The sequence below is a fragment of the Podarcis erhardii genome (assembly GCF_964252035.2).
Source record: "Podarcis erhardii genome assembly, chromosome: 12".
Classification (NCBI taxonomy): Eukaryota; Metazoa; Chordata; class Lepidosauria; order Squamata; family Lacertidae; genus Podarcis; species Podarcis erhardii.
Window position 1 is genome coordinate 23,794,879 of NC_138513.1, and position 14,076 is coordinate 23,808,954.

Here is a 14,076-nt window from a genome sequence, read left to right on the forward strand (position 1 = left end):
GAAGCTTTAGCTGGGAACTTTGGGTGGCAGCCAGTAGTTTGGTTTCTCTCTAGACATGTCCTTTAGTAGGTCAGTCATGGTTACCTACTTTGACTTCTTAATCTGTTTCTTCACTCTCCCAGGTGAACATTGCAGTTTTAAGTGGCTGGTGTAAATCCTATAGGAGTTTGTCCTTGTCTGAAGGTCTGGAGAAAATGTGGCTACGTTTGATGTTTAGTTGACAATAGATCATGTGATACGCTCTTCATGGTAAATATAGTAGTTTGTTGGTATCTGGCATAATAAGACAGTGTTTATATGCCAATTGAATAGTTGCACAGTGGTGTTCAGAAAGTGAACCTGCTGTGTAGACTTGTGAAGAATCAGTTTGATGATGAGGTGGAAGTTGCTCCAATTCTAGCTGTATTTCTCAAGGTCCCACCCCTCATACTGGTTTCCCTATCCTTTCTTTATGTATCCAGCTAGTCTGAATGCTAATGCCTCTTCTCTGCAAGGCCATTGGGGTTGGTTTTTTTTGTTTTGCTCTGCTTCCTTGCAGAGGGCAACCCTCCCCTGCATGAGGTTCAAAATACTCCCATCCTGATGCCCAAAAGTCAGCAGAAAAACTGGAGTTTTTCCAGGCCCAAGTACCACCTGAGATATTTGTACATATAATATACTGTATATCAAGCACTGAATTCCCTCTGAATAAAGGCAAAGAAAAATCATAGAACACACCAGTAAGCCAATTACTAAAGGAGCTGATCCTTTCAGCAAGGAATAATAATAATAATAATAATAATAATAATAATAATATCATTGATTATACATACATTTATTTATACCCCGCCCATCTGGCTGGGTTTCCCCGTCCACTCTGGGCGGCTTCCAACCAAATATTAAAAACAATAAAGCATCAAACATTAAAAACTTCCCTAAAGAAGGCCGCCTTCAGTTGTCTTTTAAAAGTAAAATAGTTGCTTATTGCCTTGACATCTGCTGGGAAGGCGTTCCACAGGGCAGGCACCACTACCAAGAAGGCCCTCTGCCTGAGCTCCTAATCAAATTAATTTGTGAATAAAGGCCAAGTGTAATGCAAGCTTTGGTATTACAGCTGCAGTCCTAAGAACACTTGCTTGCTGATTTACATATATGCTCACCAAATATTACACAGGCTGCCCAAGATGGCAGCTTAATATTGTAAATGAGTCATTTAGATATACAAAACAGGTTGATGGCAACAGGTTCTTTTAACTTTCCAGATTTTTCTTTGAAATAGTAAATGGAATTAAATTGGGGGAAAATATGGACTGGCATTTTCATGCCAATGGTGTTGTGTGCACTTCCTGCACAATTAGCACACATCCCACAATAATCACCCATCTGTAAGCACCCACAGATAAAAATAAGGGCATACAGGTTAACTGTACTTTCCCATAGTAAGAATCATCAAGCAAGTCAGTTCCCTATCCCTGTTACATAAGGCTGCAGCCTCTTCTTGTGAGCTGTGTGCTGCATTCAATTTACAATGCACAAGAAACAATATTTTATAGAGAGCTTGGAAAAGAAGATGAACACTGCAGAATGACAACCTGAGACATTCACACTCGCAGAATTTTTAACAAGGCATTCACAAAAGGGGAAAGAAGTGTCAGTGATTGATTAAAGTCAAGAAATGAGAAATATTATTGGTAAATAAAAGGTACTGTAAAGGTAAATGACCCCTGGACAGTTAAGTCCAGGCAAAGGCGATTATAGGGACGTGGGTGGCTCAGTGGTCCTGGTAAATAGGGGCAGCTGGAAGAACATAAGGGCTTAAGTACCATTAAGCTGTGTTCTTAGAAAATAGGTGTAAGTTCAAAAGGCAAGTGGTTGAACTTAATAAAACTGCATGCTTATTAAACCCATGGGCAAGGGTTGCCATAATGGCATTTTTTCTCAGAGTTCTCTGCTGGCTTTATCACTAACCAGCCTTATCTTGCTAGACCTATTTGTTTCGCTGTGCTTGTTTTTCCACTGACTCCTAACATTTTCTAAATTTACTCTCCCCCTTTTGAATCCTCAGACAGCTGTTGAAGCTCTGTCTCCCTAGCAGCAGTGTTGACAAAAACAAAAGTCACTAAGGCTGAAATCCTATACCCACCTGGCACTAAATCCCATTGAGCTTAATAGGTAAACATGCTGTAGCAGTGCAATCCTATACCTATCTGCTCAGAATCAAGTCCCATTGAATTTACATGGGCAAAGGATTGCAGCCTTAATCAAGAGATTTAACAAACCATTAAAATTTAAAAATAAGTTAACATTGGCTGCTTTTTTTGACATGATTATATCGGCAGAGAAAGCTGTTTGGATTAGCTTGGTTAAAGTTTATTCAATTTGCCTGCAGGGTATGGGCTGCTGTTCCGCAAATGGGTATAAACATCGGGGTGGCAACAGGGTTGGAGTTGTTTTTCAGAAATGTCCTTCCTTGTAATGGTCAACCAAAACTTGGAAAGGAATCATAAAGAAAGAAAGAATCTGTAGATTTGCTAATCCTGTTTTGCTGACTTTGATCATAGCCATTTTGCCCTCAGAACATTCCAACAGGAGTTACACATTTAATTTTTCCAAGCCATGAAGCTGTTCAGTAACCCTCAGTAAGCTGTTCAGTAACCCTCATCTCCCTGCAAAATTTTCTATACAGACTTTAAAATATAGTGAAATGAAAAGAACAACTAGAGCTGTTGGCTGTTAATCCAGCTTTCCCCTATTGATAACCTATAATGCACAATTAAACAGCTTTGTCAGCTTGCTGGACGCTGAAGACATTTTATCTCAGTGTGAAGTTTAGTAGGGGAAAGTTCACGGAGCTGTGAACAAAGATTTTCCATTCGGTGTGTGGCAGCACTGAGATACTCTGCATTGCCTCCACGGCTCAAGTTTAGTGGGGGAAAGGTCATTTCTAGCGGCAGAGGCACTGAACAACATCCTCCCTGCTTCTCATATTTCGTAGAAGTCAGAGTACAGTATTTGGATCACTTCCCCACTACACTAAGCCTAGATGGTAGAAAATGTGTCTGCATCCAGAATAAACTTGCAGTAACAAACATTCATCTTCTGTAAACAGGAGGCAGTCTTCTGCATTTTTCTCTACTTGTGGAACAGTTTACTTGACCCATTTGGAACACCCACAAACCTCTTTTTTAATACCCAATGTACCTGCATTTTAAATTTAAATATTTTTACCAGAGGTTCAAATGGAGGGAAAAAGTTATTAAAATCATTTTCCATGCACAGCCTACATGGGTCCCTTGCCTGTCCATATGGCAAATGTCGGGTACAATGAGCTGTGTATGGGCTGAAGACTGATGCAAGCATGACCACCTTGTGAATTGTTCAGTCTGGTGAGAAGGCCTCACCTCCTCTGAGTTAGCCAGGCTGATGTGGCTTTGGAGTTTAGCAAGACTGGCACTAGTAGTGTGGCTGAACTTTATTTTTATTTCTATTTTTGGCCCCTTAATTTTGATTTTGCCCTGTTGTGTATAGTCTGGATTATTTCACTGAAGTACTGACAAAGGGATATTTATTGTATTGTTTTTTTTCTTATTCGACAGTATTGATAGGTTATGTTAATAAGCTTTTCATGCTTTTTCAAGCATTGTTTATTTGGGTAATAAGCTGGAGGTTTTTTTCCTTAAGTGATTCATAAATTTTACAAAACAAATAAATAAATTACCTTTCTAGAAGCTTCTAAGATTGTTGTTTGCTCTAGTAAAATGTTTGGCCCAATGCAAGACATGATATTCTCTATCTTTCTCCCTCTCTATCATATTTTGATGGAGAGAGCATCACTTAGCAAAGGCTTCTAGCATGCTTGACTATACTTAAATAAGTATAATGCACCAAGAAAACTGGAACAGTCAGATAATGTCAGTCCTTCGCAGTCAGTTGACATTTCAAATGACGCACCTAAAGACCTTAAAGTAGAGGAGATTCTCAGAGAACACAGCAAGATTATATAGGACAAGCACCAATTCACTCTTGCTGAGTAACAATTCATTTTGATTTCATAACCTGTGAAGTGGTATGTTAAAAATAATGAACTGTAAGGAAACCCATGAAGAGTGAGATTATCAAAGCTTACTGCATCTGACCTTTGTTTGCTGACTTTTATTGTAAGGCAGTCAAGACAGATGATTTATATCATCCCTTTCCTGTACTTTTTAATGACCTTAGATTTAAATTTTTAAAAAATTGGATGCATCAAACAAAAAGTTAGGCAGCCAAACAAAATGAAGGCATCCTTATGTATTAGAACTTCTCAAGGTTGTTATTTATAAACAGTGTCTTAAAAGCTAAGCACATTTCCTAGCAGGGAAACATGACTCCTTGCCCTTATCCAGACATGCGTCATACCTGTTTTTGTGCATCCATTATGTCTCACTCTTTTTAAATAAAACTTCCTCTTTAAGGCTGCTTTTCAGAAATATTGAGTGCAATGTTTACCAACTGGTGCTGAGCAATGCATTTTCATTTGGCTGGCTCTGGCTGCGTGGGAATCCTATTGAGAAGACTGGCGGCATATGTCTATCAGCAAGGACCAGTTGACTGCTCCTTGCTGATGCAAACATAAAGAACAAGGATAGCTTTTTTTCCAGGTCACAACCTGAAAAATGAATTATAGAATAAATTTCTATAATTTAAATATAGCAGGGAAGGCTGTAACCAGATGACCTGCACACTTGCTCACTGTGCTATCCATCTGGTAACAGTTGATGGGCAACTCCAAGGCCCCTCCTTCTCTTTCTTCTTAGGGTTCTTTATGTTTAAATCAAACTTGGTTTGGACTTTCCTTCAAATAAAGAACTCATTTAAACAGAGGATACATGACCATCCTAAGTCAGGTGTGTGGGAGAGATCCAAATCAGGAGTCAGGGGCCCAATCTGGGTTGAATCCCATGTACCTACTATTTACAGTACAGTAGTACCTCGGTTTTTGAACGTCTCGGAAGTCGAACGTTTCAGTTTTTGAACGCTGAAAACCCAGAAGTAACTGCTTCAGTTTTCGAACGCTTTTCAGAAGTTGAACATGCCACGTGGCTTTCGTATTGAGTTTTCCGCATAATGCCTGTAGGAGTTGATAGTAGTCATTCACTTACATGGAAGAAAGTAAAAGGGAACACCTAAAGGCAACATTGTCTGGTAACTTGTCCATTCATGACCCTAATGTCTGGGGATGTGAACAGATCCTCTCCCCTTGTGTCTCACTGATTGAAACCCGTTTCTTGTGCCCCATGTTTTAAATGGGAAACTCTGAGAACCAAACCCATCTCTAGCTGCATTGCCTTCCCATAGGTTCCATTTCTTGGTGGAGTGGAATGCTGGGAGAGTGGGATGGAAAATTAGAAACTCGTGTAATATACTTGCAACCTGTCTACCTGGTGGGTGTGGTATTTCTAGGAGGAGGATTCATGTGCTCAATGGGATCCTGACCATGTCAACTCTGCACAAAGACACATTGCACTCCTTGCTGGATCCATGTCATTGTAGAGCAGGCCACTCAGTGTCATGGATGGAGATAAGCTTGTGGAGCCTAGCTTTTGCCCTTACCACAACAGTGTCCCCTTTACTTTTTCCTGTATGAGTGAATAGCAAATTTTGATCAGAGAATGGAAATGAGAGCACTTGAGGACATCACCAATGTGGGGGCTATGCCATGGAGGCTGTGTACATAGTAACTTCTACTCTGGCTCTAGTGTGTTATCATCACTGATTTTTGAATCCTTGTATGCACAACATCATACAACATCATATGCTGGTGGCAGGTGGCGCTGTGGGTAAAACCTCAGTGCCTAGGACTTGCCGATCGTACGGTCGGCGGTTCTAATCCCCGTGGTGGGGTGAGCTCCCGTCGTTCGGTCCCAGTTCCTGCCCACCTAGCAGTTCGAAAGCACTCTTAAGTGCAAGTAGATAAATAGGTACCGCTTTATAGCGGGAAGGTAAACGGCGTTTCCGTGTGCTGCGCTGGTGCTGGCTCGCCAGCTGCAGCTTCATCATGCTGGCCACATGACCTGGAAGTGTCTTCGGACGGCGCCGGCTCACGGCCTCTAGAGCGAGATGAGCACGCAACCCTAGAGTCGGACACGACTGGCCCGTACGGGCAGGGGTACCTTTACCTTTACCTTTTTATGCACAACATCAGCCATGATGCGTAGCTATTCTGTAGTTTATTGAGAAATACTTCTGCTTGATGTTTCAAACCAAAATAAAATCTTAAGCCACAGTCACTTCACAGTTGAGCTGTGGGTCTATGTTTGAGACAGCCACTGCACATGTACAGATAACAGTGCATGAATAGGTGAATGAGAGTTTTGGTGGGGTTGCAGGGGCAGGAAAACTGAACAGGGAATGTACTTTGGGTGATGAAGGCACCCCACTTCCTCTCTAGTGTGTACAACGCCCACGTGTGACTTGAAATGCAATTGGTGTGGGTGAGAACAACCTCGCTGCATTTTCAGCTAATGTGTACATAGCCAGAGTATCCCACTTGTTCCCATCTGCATAGAGCCACATGGGTTCTGTTTTTTGTTTACACTGAAGTGTGATTGAATGCTGAGAAACTGAAAATACAATGTAGGTAGATTAAAAAATATCTAGCTATTCGGTCATATACCTTGTCATGGCTCCAATTAATTCCTGGTCCCAGCTCGACTAATTATGGAACAAATTAACTTTCCACTTTAAAACCTTTCACATTTATTCAGTTCTCATTTTAATCCCTTACTGTTCTAAGTGAGACTGTCCAGAATTTTCCATCTCTGATTATAAGTCTTCTGTTAATCTCCACTTTACATTTATTAATGGAAGTTTAGACCCATTTGTTTTAGTACATTCTGAACCCATTAGATGTTCAAGTGTCCTTTCAACTAATCTGGGAAGAACCTTATGCTAGACCTAGTAGACGTCAGTGAGTTGATTATTATGGTGCTTACAGGCTAATATTAGACCACTTGCACTCAGCTGCTTGATTGGAGGTTTTAAAAAATAGTGAGGCATGCCATTTGACAGACCTTGTCTGCACATAGTACTTTTCCTGCATGAGGGAGCCATGTGGCAATAGGGTAAATCAAAAGGCCATGTTAAGAAAAGAAGAGTTTAGTATTAGGTAGGTGACTTTTTTAAAGGACACATATTATTTTAATCAAACAGGGAGTTATAAATTCCAACATGAAGGCAGGGCATGTGTTCCACCATGTGGAGTCTTACAATCCAACATTTAGCAAACTACTTGTATGTGATGAGAAAGCAGTTCATTTGAGAGGTAAAATGTAAGCATTTCCCCCTCCAGTTGATGCAAAATATTATAAAAATGACAAATCCACATTGCAGTAATACCAGGAAAAGGAAAAGGTATCTGATGAAACTGGTAGATGGGGTCAAGTCTGCTTGTTTGTGGAAATGGAAGCCGGGAGTAATTTAGCAAATGTAACAACCAGATTTTTTTAAAAAAATATGAAACCACAAGGTTCTTTCTGTTAATATCTCCAGGAGACAAATAACCTGAAATTATTGAAGCTTTTAGATTTTCCATTGTAAAGGAAGTATCACTGATATACATGGGCTTGTGTCTTCAATACAGTGTTACTCAGATTGGCCAAAGGTTTCAAATTTTCCAGGATAGGCAGAAATTGCTGCCATAGTGTACTTTGCTTTTTAAAGCGTTAGCGACTTTCAAAGGACAGTTTAGTGCTGCTATATCTGCTGACGCCACCAGTCTGGACATGAAATGGTATTGGTTATGAAAATTATTGCTGCTGTGTAGGCGACAGTAGCAACTTTGCAAATACCAATGATTCCTGTATTTGAAAAGATTACACATTTGTAATCCACAGCAGTTTGAGCACCCATTAAATATGAGTCAGGAGACTCATTCGCTTTATCACTGGCTTAAAGAGAGAGGAAGTGACACCACAGCATGTAAGCCTTGAAATAACAATTTAACTCAGCTATTTCCAATTCCCTCTTTTATCTTTCCCCCCTTTTTGTTCATAGTGTGTGTTGAATATTAAAAATAACTCATTTATTTGCAGAAATTAATTTTGCAGCCAAATTATATCCGTTAAACATTAGTGACAGCAAAGGTTAATGCAGCAGCAATCAGAATGTGCAAATGGAAAATATAAGCTGCTTCCTGTGGCAGTAATGAGGATACACAAGAAAGCTGAGTGCACACCTCACTTTTGTTAACCCCTCTTGTGTGTTCTGCATGGATTGTTCCTCCTCTGCAGGATGCTGCATGCACAACTCCAGGGTTGCCAGACTTCCAGGTCCAACCTGAAGTCTCCAGGTTTGGTCCCCTCCAGGTGGCAGGTGGAAGGCTTGAAGCTCTAGGTGGTCAAGAGTGCCTTTAATAAAATATATATTATTAAGAAGACTGTGAGTGCAGCTTACAAGCTGGTTGTGAGCCGCTTTGAGACTCCTTAGGGTAGTGATAAAGTGGGATATCAAATCCAGATAAAGCGGGATATCAAATACAAGCTTCAGCCTGGTAGGAGCTGGCTACAAATTATAGCATAGACATGTCCTCTATTTGATATTTTAAGTAGTGGTCATCAGATCTGCTTGGGGTTCATTGCATGATTGGAGTCATAAATATTGAACGTATGTCCCTATAGTAATGATGGATGAATGAATGAATGAATGAATGAATCAATTTATTTCGGTCACTGACCAGAATGCAAACATATACAACAACAGAGAGCATATAAATATGAATAGATTAAAAGCAAGCTCTACGAGCTGATACACAATAAATAATTCGGATATAAAACAGCTAAAATATATAAAATAAAACCTTGACCGCAAATTTAAAATATATTAAGACATTGGCTGTTAGGTTCATTCAGAGCTTATCTCCTTAATTTTATAGCAGCAGCAGCAGCACAGAATTTAGCCACTTTTAAGGTAATATCTGGTTCCCTGTCTTCAATTAAGTATTTTAAGTAGTAATCATCAGTTCTGCTTGGGATAATATCATGGCATTGTTCCAGAAGCTTGCTGTTGCATCATGATGGTGGCACAACACCTCTGTCAGTGTCACCTTGCATCTCTGTCTATTGTAATAAGCAGTTAATATAGGATTATTTTATTTTATTTTTTGCTGAAAGGAAGGATAGAAGTGTAGGTTTGCTCACTGGCTTTACACACAGTGCAGCTGTAGCTACATTTCATCAAGCTAATATCTATTCAGTTGCGACTATATACATATACAGGATCAGGTGCCTGTCTGATAGCACACAAAGCATTAGTAAATACTGTAAGTATCACGATGAGTTTCATTCTGTGTTCTATTTTTAACCTTTCACGACCATAGCAAAGGGAAACAGGTGTGAAAACAACTACCGCTTAGGCAGCTCATCTTCATTCAAGCAGGATAAGTGTAAACAGATATGCCTTCCATTAGGGGAAAACCTAATAAAGCCAAATGGCATGAAATCACAAGTATGAGCTCAAGCAGGCCAAAATTTAACTCCTTGGGGAGCCTTGTCAGCAACATCCCGTTTCACCTCAAATGGGTGTTATTAAGAATGTGCTTTGGGGAGCCACAGAAAAACAGTATGTAGTGTTAAGTTATGGCAATGCTTCCTGAAGAAAGAGAGAACAGTGCAACAGATTGAAACAAACAGATGTTCCAGACCTGGAGGCAAAGGATAATGTCAGAATTTTATGCTCACAATTTGCAAAGATGCTGAGTGGAATGTACTGTTTCTGATCTATGAAGTTTCTTGTCAGGAAGGGTTCTTCCTTCCCCAGTGCTGTGTTCCTGCCTCAAAGCCCTATTCTGCCTAGGTCAGGGGTAACACATGTGGTGCCTCCAGATGTTGTTGGACTCCAACTTCCATCAGCCACAGGCAGCATGGCCAGTGGTTAGGGATGATGGGAATTGTAGTCCAACATCTGGAGAGCACCCCGTTGACTGCCCATGACCTACACACTGGTTCCGGTGCAGTGAATTAACATTTTTGTTACCCTTTCCATCTATCCACAAACTTCCAAGTTTGCTGAAATATTTACTGAGAACAATACATCTTCAGAACTTATACCTTTCCCCATTACGCAATGACTTTGTCACAATTTGAGATTTTTCCTAAATCATTTTCATAAAGAAATTTCATAGAGGAATTAGGATTAGTCTGACACACTTGGCCACAATGTGCTGCTGCTGCTACTAGGCCAACAATTGTCAGGTGATACAAGGAGCCAATAGGATTCCACCTGGCCTATGGAGAACCTTTAAAATATTATAGGATCTGTGACAGAGTACTGCCATAGTTAACTTAATGGATAATTTGTGTCAAAGAAGTACAGGCAACTCCCAATTTACCCCGCCCCATTCTGCCCCTTTTTGTGATATTCCTGTGACTTCTTGGGTCACTTCTGGGTTTAGCGTGATATGTGTGTGTGTGTGTGTGTGTGTGTGTGTGTGTGTGTGGTTGCACTCATATCAGACTCACCTAAAATAGTCACTTCCTGTAGTCTTAAAAACCCCAGCAAACTTCAGTGTCTAAGCATTAAATATATCCCTGCAAGTATCAGACTGGGACAAGAGTTCCCCCAGGGTTGCCCTACTATTAGGGCCTTAAGTCGTAGCTGTAAGTTGTAGATAGCAGTGGCCGTCTCCCTGATGACTGGGCTTTCCCATTCTCCTGAGCCAGTGGCAATATTCATTGTGATACATGGTTGTTATTGGCCTGGACTGGTCTGACTTGCCTAACAATATATGTTAAATATGTGTACCAACTTAGATGTGGCAGCTTTGGTTCAGAATACAAGCTTTCCTCCAAAGAGTGATACCATTTTAACAAAAATGTATTCCAAATAATTTCCAGTGTGACAAACAAGCAGATCTTGGATTCATGTGGTCCTTTGTGGGTTTTTTGGGGGTGGGAATCCCCAGTTGATTTTTGCAGACTCTCTGTTTTTCCTCTCAGCTGTTTCCTTTCAAACATGTTTAAAATAGCTGACTTGGGCAGTGTTTGGTTTGGGAAGAAAGGTTTCTGTAACACTAGAGCCTCTAGTGGCCACGTTTGCACAGTGCACCTTATTTTGTCTCGGCTTCTTGTCATACACTATATTTTAGAGTGAAGAAAATTAAAGAAAAGGAGGCCCATATGACTAGTAGAGATTATGAGCAGGGTTGTCTGCCCAAGGGCCACATCAGCACCATACATTTAAAGCACTGTTATACCCCATTAAAAATCATGACTTCCCCCAAAGAATCCTGGGAACTGAAGTTTTTTAAGGCCGCTGAGAGCTGTTAGGGACCTATTATCCTCAGACAGCTACAATTCCCAGAAGTCCCTAGGAAGGGAGATTGATGGTTAAACCACTCTGGGAATTGCAGTTATGTTGAGAGAATATGGAGTCTTCTTACAACTCTCATCCCCCTTAACAAACTACAGTCCCCAGGATTCTTTGCAGGGAGCCATGACTGTTTATAGTTGTTTGCCACTGGTTTAAATGCATAGTGCAGATGGGGCCCAAGTCCAGCTTAAACAAAAGAAAAAGAACCCTGAGAAGGGAGGGCAAGAGAAGTCTTGAAGTTGCCCATCAACAGTACTTGGACAGCGCACTGTTCACAATTCTCCCCACTATGGGGAGGTATAATGTATTACTTTTAAATCATAGTCATCCTCTATCAATGTGCATTTCACATGGCAGAGTGTGGTTGAGTTCATGTCCAGCTTACTGGTTTCCCACAAGCTGGAAGGGCAAACAGAGGACTGCACACTGCAACATTTAGTGTGGGAACAGAACCCTAGACTAGGTGGGCCATTGGCCTGATCCATGCACCACCACCACCTCAGGTGGCTCAGGGAAGCCCTGGAAGGTGGCGGTGGGGGAAAAACGGAGTCTAGAGAGGAGCAGGCAGTGGCAGCAGCGGTCCTGTTCTTTCCAGGCAGCACGTGGGTGACAAGCACAGGAGTCAATGAGTGGCGCACTCTTCGCAGGTCCAGGTCTGTCACCTCTCTGCAACCCATCACCTGAGCTAATGAGCCTAATGGGTGGGCCAGCCCTGATGCTGAACCATTGCCAGTGCTGAAATCAGATTTGGCTGACTGGTCAGTTTTTTGTACATGGAATGAGAGGAGGCACCATCTTGTCATTCACCTGAGGTAGCGAAATGTCTTGGGATGGCCCTGAAATGAGCCTTGTTTCTCTCCTAAACTTTGGAGTGCTGTGAAGATGAAGCTCCTTATGGAAGGAAATATGAGAAGGAAGTAAGCAAAATGCCTTGGCATGATTCTCTCCCCCTTGTTATGGCTGGTGTGTGTGTGTGTGCATTTATGATGCATTACTAAGAATTCATGGGAGGGAGGGAAAATTGTCCAATAGTCTCTTCTGATAAATTTCAGCTTGCTTAATGTTGAACAAAACACATTGGTTAGCTCAGGGGTCTGCAACCTTTAAGACAAAAAGAGCCACTTGGACCCGTTTCCGAAGAAAAAAAAACCGGGAGCCGCAAAACTCGTCATTATAAAAATAACTTTTTTGTCACATTTTTTTATTATTTCTTTGTTTGACCCTTCAGAATTACTCCTCCTCATAGAAATAAACATTAAATTAACAAGTTACCTTTTTGTGTGTGTGTGTTCTTCACTCCCCTTCAAAACAGTGACCAGCGTACATGCCCCCTTTCAATGCAGTGACCAGCGTACATGCCCCTTACAATGTAGCGGGCGGGAGGTGACATCGGGACGGTGCGTGACTAACGCACACACCGCCCCCATGCGACGTCACAGCCAGTACAGCGCTCGCCACAGTGGGGAGTGTCGGGGCGCACAATGCGCCCCCTCCCCTTGCTAGTATCCGCCCCGGAGCCGCGGCAAAGGTGTAAAAGCCACATGCGGCTCCGGAGCCGTGGGTTGCAGACCCCTGGGTTAGCTCATATTGGTGAACGAAGGAAACAGTAGGCCAAGGGAGGAAAACTGGCAGGAGCAAGGGCTAGATATTGTTATAGCTTGTTTGCATTTAATGCAGCTCAGACCCCCACTGACGTCAATGAGATCACACTATCAACCTGTGTTTTTAGCCTGCTTACGTCTGAGAGCTAGTGACTGACTTGAGTCCTCAGGTTTCAGAGCTGACAAGACTGACAACGTGCTTGATGTCCCCAGTGGTGAAAAGGTCATAGATCACACACCCCACTTTAAATGCTGCCCTTTTCCATATTCATATTATGTATAGTAATTGGTGCTTTTTCTCCTTCCTAACCTATCACAGTTTATATGTGAAAGGTCATAGACAGCATAGATGTTACAGATGAACTGCCAGAACATGATACTTGGCTAATGTAAGGGATGTCCTTCATGCTGCCTTCCAAATGTGTCAAGTGCTGTCTGTGCAAATAAAGACAGCATTTCAGTCTGGGATTAAATGATCAGGTACATGCAAGTTTCAAGGAACATGCCATGAATCTGAAAAACACTAACTTGGCAAGTAAAGAATTGGATGTCCGTGGCTGTTTGTAGAACCAACTTCACAAAGGTGTTGGTAGAGTAACAAGTTTAGATCTCCCTGGCAGGGCTCTCAAATCACAGGCCTGTAGCAGGGTATTTCAAGGGAAGAGAGGAAAGAGGGATTCTGGGCTGTACTTAAAGGTGCAGTGTTAATTCACTGCAGCTATAAAATGGCCACTCATTCTTCAGGAATAATGCTGCCAACTTATATTTGTGTAGAGCAATGTCTATGGTTTTTTTTAATGGTAAATATGTTATTTTAGTTGTATTTTATGTTTTAATCCTGTATACGAGCTACATTGGGAGAGCATGCCCAGAAAAATAGCATAAAAATACTGGAGACTAATTAAATAGTGAATGATGGCTTTGATCAAAATGCTTCTCCCTTTGTGCCTGCTTATTGCCCCAAAAGGAAAGCTTCTGTTGGTGTTAGCAGAAACTTTTCTCCCAGAGCGAATAAGTGGTACAGTTTGTAACCCTGGAGTCAGATTCCTTGTCTTCAGGGGGTGAGGACAAAGACTCTGAAGCAGAAGGGGAAGGACATGCAGGACCACCCCCAGAAGCCTATCTTTTTTTTAAAAAAAATTATTTTTAT

The 14,076-nt window shown here is 41.5% G+C and overlaps 1 long non-coding RNA gene across 1 annotated transcript; it reads left to right on the forward strand.

Moving 5' to 3' along the window:
• The first annotated feature begins 6,325 nt into the window (after nucleotides 1-6,325).
• LOC309325819 lies at nucleotides 6,326-8,953 on the forward strand. Its single transcript, XR_014150040.1, has 3 exons — nucleotides 6,326-8,288; nucleotides 8,325-8,421; nucleotides 8,506-8,953. It is a non-coding gene; the product is annotated as an uncharacterized lncRNA (long non-coding RNA).
• Nucleotides 8,954-14,076: the final 5,123 nt, after the last annotated feature.